The following is a 7,022-nucleotide window of genomic DNA, read 5'->3' as shown; positions in this document are numbered from 1 at the left end:
TATCAAACTATAGTTGTCACAAGAAGCATCTCATTCATCATCAATATCCATTTGCTCCCCGTCGCTTATTACTGAAATATATAAAGGTAAAAGTTTGTAACAACTATTATCAAGTCAGAGTATAATGAGTGTTGCCTATAAATTCAGATGCTGTAATGGTCGAAAGTCGCTTTTATACAAAGATTATTCTTTAGTTGCACGTGTAATGATACCACGAATGAAATATCATTATAGAGTTAGTATTTGTGACGTATATTCCAACGTTAGAACGACTCGCATGAAATATCATAAGAATTAAGAAAAGTATAAAACGGGGATAAAGGGCCTCCTCCTTTTTTCTTTTCCGGTTCTTATTGTGTGTTGCTCAACTTATACAAAAGCACTTAAATCAAACCTTTCATATACCATGCTCATTGCATCTTATGAAATCAATTGTAAAGTGCACGCCGTATCAAAAAAATATATAAAAGGAAATGGTTCAAATGAACATTTCAAAAATTTGCCTTAAAAATCCAACAACATACATTTAGCAGCAACGATGCAATCGATTTGTTTAATTCTTTCATTTAGACCAGAGTTTTTCAACTGTGCTAACAAATGAATTGTGAATGGGGAAACCATACCAAGTGATATTACTTTCCTATATTTCTTCATATTCGCCTTTGATTTCATGTCGTTTTAAAAAGTTCTCTGTTGTCATTATAGATGTATATCAAACTGGGTTCTAAAATTACTTAAGAATATGGGTTAATAGAATTCATCGTAAAGTTGGTAGTTCATTCATTATTGATTCATTATTATTATTCATTCAAAATTGATATGAATACAGACATTTGATTATTTCTTTAGACCAGCATGCGAGAGAGGAAACAGAGTGCCTACTGATAAAATTTTGATGCCCATTTTCTTTTTTTTTCTTCTTTTATTGCTTTCAGATTTTTTTTAACGGAAATTGCTACTGGAATGGGAGTGCGCTTTGATTGATCATTTTGGGAAATAGTGTGTAATGACAATGCTTTCTAAAGTAAAGGAAAATCTTTTTACGGAAAAATATTAAAAATGGTGGGGGATCGTATTTTCATTAGCTGGATTTAGCTCGGGAAGAAATTCAAAATGAAAGATCCAGTGGCGGAAGCAGAATTAAAAAAAAATTAAATGGAAGAAAAAGTGAGTTGCGATCAGGCTGGGCATATACCCCTCAAATTTACATCTTTCTTTTTAATTTAAGTGGTCAAATGGATGCCACCTCTGAAAAATCTCCATCGTCAAATAGCTCACCTTTTTTGCTGGGATAGTTTTTGTAAATATAAAGCATATATCTGTTTTTCAAAATTATGATACGCTGCAAGGTCAGATAATAGTAACGGCTAATACGCATTTGTGAAAGATGAGATCATAAAACTGATATGAATTTGCGAATTGAAGATAGAAATAACCTGAAATAAAATATTTGTGCTATTTTTTATTTGCTTATTTATAACTTAGCTTAAAAAGAACACACACACCGGCACCGATATCCACAAGTTTTGAACCAATGCTTGTAAGCAAGAGTTGTTAGCCGTTAAAATACAGAGGAAAGATCTAGCTAACTCTTAAAGGAATACATTTAACATGTTAACCTCATCAACACCCTCCCCTAACACCCGCTTTATTATTTTTATAGGTGTCGATATTTTGATACAACTTATAATCGGTTTGATTGCCTAACATTGCAGCCAAAATATAACAGCCACTGTGAACAGCATCATGTCTAGGCCATAACTAAGAAAAAGTTTCCGGATCCTCACCCAAAATGCAACACTAGAATAATACTCTTCTCATACTCTATACAGGCCTATATTATATGCATTACATTTTGAAACATTTTTCGTTTTCCAATAGAGATCTAATACACATGATGTTTTCAGCCGAAACTCACAATATGTTTGTATAAAAAGTCTATCTAGACTATCAATAAAACACACAGACAGTGGCGTAACTACGGGGGGGGGCACGGGGGCACGTGCCCCCCACATCGGTTGGCCAAAAAAAAAACGGGAAAAGGAGAAAGAGAGGGCGAAAGAAAGAGAAACGTGGTGGAGGAAGAAAAAATTATTGTATATCATACTATATATTATGTTATATAATAGTATATATATAATATTATATTATATATATATTTTCATAACTTTACGAAATATAGTTTGCTTAGGGCCTATGTGTTCGTCACTCCTAGTGCTCGAGATGAGATAATGAGATGAATAATCCTATTCAAGGGGATTAAATGGAACTAAAACATCCCGCTTTCAATTTCCTTGCTCTTTGAGTGTTTATTATTTTATGTAGTAACATATGCTTTTTCATCACTGTAAAATGTGATTGCCCCATTTTAAGGTCTGAAAAAACTTTTCCAATTCGTGCTTATGTTAGCATTAGTGGATTGGTGAGATATGTCTGCTCTTCGTGAATTCCTAAAACAGTCCTGAACATATCCCTTTTTCTGGTCTGAATATCGACAATTTTCAACTCGCGCTTCGCGCTCGCATTGTTAGGTTAGTGAAATACGTATAGTCTTAATGAATTCCTACAAACAAGCCTTAGAACGCCCCTCTTCAGATCTAATTTTTTTTTTTAAATCAGCTCGCGCTTCGCGCTCGCAATGTTTGATTGGTGAGATACATATCATGTTCATGATTACAATAACTACAAAAAGTACTTTATGAGTTTAGGTGAAATTCTAAAACAACCGCATAGCCAGGATTTCATTTTGAAGGGGTATATGCACGCGAAGCGTGCCAACCGTTACCATTGGTTATAGAGCGGGTAGTGCATGGAGGGGAGTTTTCCCCTCCCGCGCGAAGCGCGAATCTTTCGACGTTTCATGAATTAAAATGAAAGGGAGCCGTCTCTCTTGTCTCTATAGTACCTATATCAGCTCCAATTCAGTTGAATTTATTGTGATTTTGAACCTTTTTTTCAAAAGTGATTGTGAACGCACAAAAAGGGATAAAATGGAGGAAATCAAAATAACATTTACCCCGCGCGAAGCGCGGAACCTGAAGTGCTTTATCAATTTTTTTTTTAAGAAAAGGATCCCGGGAAAAGGGTATTCTCTAAGTTATATAAAATGCTTTCTTGGAAAGATCAGATTTGATTACAAACAATTTAGCGACAGTGCATATCTTTAACTCGCAAAATAGAGAAGAAGGGTATATACCGCGGGGAAGATATTCCTCCCCGCGCAGAGCAATCGAACACTGAAATTTCAAAGGGCGGACGTTTCATCAAATGCAGATATCTCTAATACCTCATCGGCTCTAATTCAATTGATTTTATAAGATTATTGAACCGCATCACAAGGAAAATAGAGCGCAAAATATTGAAACTTCTGTGCTTTATTAAAATTGTATGAAAAAAAACATGGTGTATAACTTCTTCGACTCATCCTGAAGCGCTTCATTTTGAATGATAAAGAAACTGAAGTGTCATTCAAAATTTCAAACTGAGGGCGCAAAATAAGACGGAAGACTTATGTGCAGGGAAATTACATGAAGTCTCAAAGAATCTGATATTGTCCTTTTTTTAAATTTAATACACGAATTTTACACCTTCCTCTTTTTAATTGAGGAACCTGTTTGCCCCCCGCAAAAAAAAATAATATGGTTGCTTAGTAATGAGCTGACAAGCGGGGGTAACGGCAGAAATGTATATAAAGATTTTACCCGCCTGGGGCCGGCACGATCATAAGTGCGGAAATATTGCGTGATCAATTTGAAAAAAAAAGATAACTTCATATACTTCGGCCTAACCTTAGGCCTAACACTAGTCCTATAGCCGAGGTGGAAAAACAGGGTTAGAGAAAGGGTGAGGGAAGCAAAAGAGAACTGCAATATTGTCATTTAACCGCGCAAAGCGCCTGTTCTAAAAGAATCTGCAAGCGCTAAGCTTGGAGCTCGCATTAGATGACTATGTTGAGATATGTATGCTCTTCGTGAATTCCTAGATTAAAATAGTCCATAAATGTCCTTGTTTGGGGTCAAAATACACAAAAATTTCAGCTCGCTTAGCGCTCGCACTGTTTGTTTTGTGATACAGGTATGTATCATGATTGCAAAAATGTGTTTGTTTTGTCTCTTTTTTTAGGTCTGAATATCAAAAATTTTCAGTTTGCGCTTCGCGCTCGCGTTATTTTATCAGTGATATCGTCAGTCATGTCAGTAGGCCTATACCTGGCAATTGAGCGTGCCTGCTAAATGACTCAGATATTTGCTACCCCCCCCCCATGCTATGACCCACGGTACGCAGCTGCACACAGGCCTATATTGCAGTAAACTCACTGTGTGATCTCGAAGAACAGCTCGTAGAACATGAGCCTACCAATGGATTGCTCTGTGTCATTAAAGGCCAAAATCAAATTGACGAAATACGACCCAATTGTTATTAAACAATGCCAGAGCAGTTGAATTCGTATTAATGAGTCCTTAAAAAAAACTATATAATATGCGGGATCTCGTAGTATCGTAATATCGTAGTATCGATTTGCTCCGAGTCCGACAAAATTAACTGAAATTGTAAAAGAAATTAAAATCCTTCCACGTAGACAACACGGTATTGACTCTGTTCTATGATTCAGTCATTAAAAGGGCCCTTCTTTTCAATGTGTTATGTGTCTTTATCAATCTCTCAAAAGAAGACAAGATGAAAATGGAAAGGCCCCGTAAAATAGCGCAAAAATAATAGGGGTAGATTTGGCCTCTATCAAATCCCACTGTTACAGTACCGATCAAATCATAAGAAAAGTCAGCTCAATCATGAAAGATGCTTCACATCCACTCAATCATCACTACTTATTCAATCGTTTTGACATAAGACTTTGTCTCACTCCACTCCGCCTTTCCAGTTTTAGAACTTTTTATTTTTTTTATTTTTTATTTTTTATAATTCTGTTTTTATTATACAAATTGAAATAAATCACAAAATTTACAAATGATTAATAGGTGATTCCAGTTTTAGAACTTCATTTCTACCCGACTCTATTCACAAATTCAATTCACAAGCTAAACGCTAATCAAACTTCTGTTTCCAGCGTAATGATGACACTAATGTATTAATATCCGGGAAAGTTTCATGATAATAGTAGTCAAATAGTTATTATAATGATATTTATTATCATTATTATTATTAATTATTATTATTATTAGTAATATTCAAATGATAATGATTATAATAGTATTCTGGACGACTCAAACTTTTGTAAATGTTTTATTGTATCTGCTTGATACCCGAGTTTTTTTTTTTTTTTTTTTTATGCATGTCTATTATCTTACTTTAATTATACCAGTGGAAAACAAATTTCTTTGTAATCATCATGTTTGCGAAGACAAAATAAAATATCATGTATCTTGTAAAATACGTCAATAATTTAAAAGCATTTCACTTCGAATGGAAAAAAAGTACGAAACATATTGGTAACAATTAAGAGTAGGCCTACGTGATTGGGTCAGCGTTATGGAAGCTCGTGTTAGCAATAGCCATTAAACATCTGATATTAAACCTTTCAAGTTAACCGATTATTAGGATGTCATTGGTTCCACGGTCATCATAATCCATTTTAATGCCACTTAAAAGCATGCATCCTTAAAGCACTTTCCTTTTAAAAATCTTGCTACTAATATGAACTCTTTGGTCATTTTTTTGCCATAGATGGATTGAGTATAGTAGTATACCAGGCAAGTATGATCTTTAGGGGGCCGGGGGGCGACCTAAAACGGTGACGTCATTTTATTTCCTAAGTTGAATTATAGGGTTTAATATAGTTACACGACCTACACATCTTTTTTAGATACTCTTCTTCTTTTCCTTCCTCTTCCCCTTTTCTTCCACTCTGTTATCTTTTGTGTCACTACTCGACGAATCGCAAGGGGCGCCCCCCCCCCCTGTAAGCCACGTAGCGCTGCTCCTGCTCAACAGTACACAATCGATGTAAAAAATAATGGACACGCTACCAATGTCCATCCTTATTTAAATAGGATTAAATTAAATCCTATTTAACTTAATTGCAAAGTCGCGTGCGATCATAAAATGATCTTGTAATTTTGACGATAGCAGCATCTTTAAAGCCCTTGAAACGATTCATGGAATATTTCATCGCCTGAAGGATTAAACTCTAGTAAATAGAAATAAAATGACGTTCTTTTACCATTCCATTCGATGAAAGTGGCTTTGATCTATGGTTCAGAAAAAAAAATGTCCAAATTATCGTCGCGCTTTATTGGGGTGGCAAATCGATAGCACAGTCCTTAAAATGTAGGTCAGAATACCTGGCGATTGAGCGCGCTTTGTGCGCCCACTAAGTGACACATTTTTTTTTGCTGGTGCCCCCCCCCCCCCCTCATGTCGGGACCCACGGTACGCCACTACCACCGTAATACCTGGTAAAACAAAAATGTTAAAACGGCTGTTTTATAATAATAATACACGAAACGGAAGTATGGTTGAAAAGAAAAAAAAATACACTGATAGGAAACTAAATATCAGGTTGAACGTAGCTTAAGAAGACAATTTGTAAAGACCTTGGAGGAGAGATGACAGGATTCGCCCTCTTCCACCAAAACACGACGAAAAAGAAAAAGAAGAAGAAGAAGAGCAGTTGACAAGATCAAAATATGATTGTATCATGCCTTCTTTTGTTCTCATAAGAAATTACTACGGCTGTAATGTTGCGTTTGATATCCATCGTTCTAAACTGCCAGTTTCACAGGGAAAAGTGATTTTGTAAATAAATATTTCTATTAATTTTTTATCTTATCAATAAACAAACTGGAATTTGAGTACTTGATAAAACCTCATTTCCCAAGCCACTATTAGCGGGATAATATCAAGTCACCTTTACTTAGTGAGGAAAGAAAGATCTTGACCTTTTTAGAAACCAGATTTTGACACTTTTCCGTAAGATTTTGACCGATATAGAAACCTGATTTTAACACCTTTTCAATCCCTTCGACAAATAAACATTTAAAATGCGGTTATTAGAATAGTGTTGT

This window comes from Lytechinus pictus, chromosome 1, assembly GCF_037042905.1.
Source record: "Lytechinus pictus isolate F3 Inbred chromosome 1, Lp3.0, whole genome shotgun sequence".
NCBI classification, from domain to species: Eukaryota; Metazoa; Echinodermata; class Echinoidea; order Temnopleuroida; family Toxopneustidae; genus Lytechinus; species Lytechinus pictus.
This window is presented reverse-complemented; position numbering follows the sequence as displayed.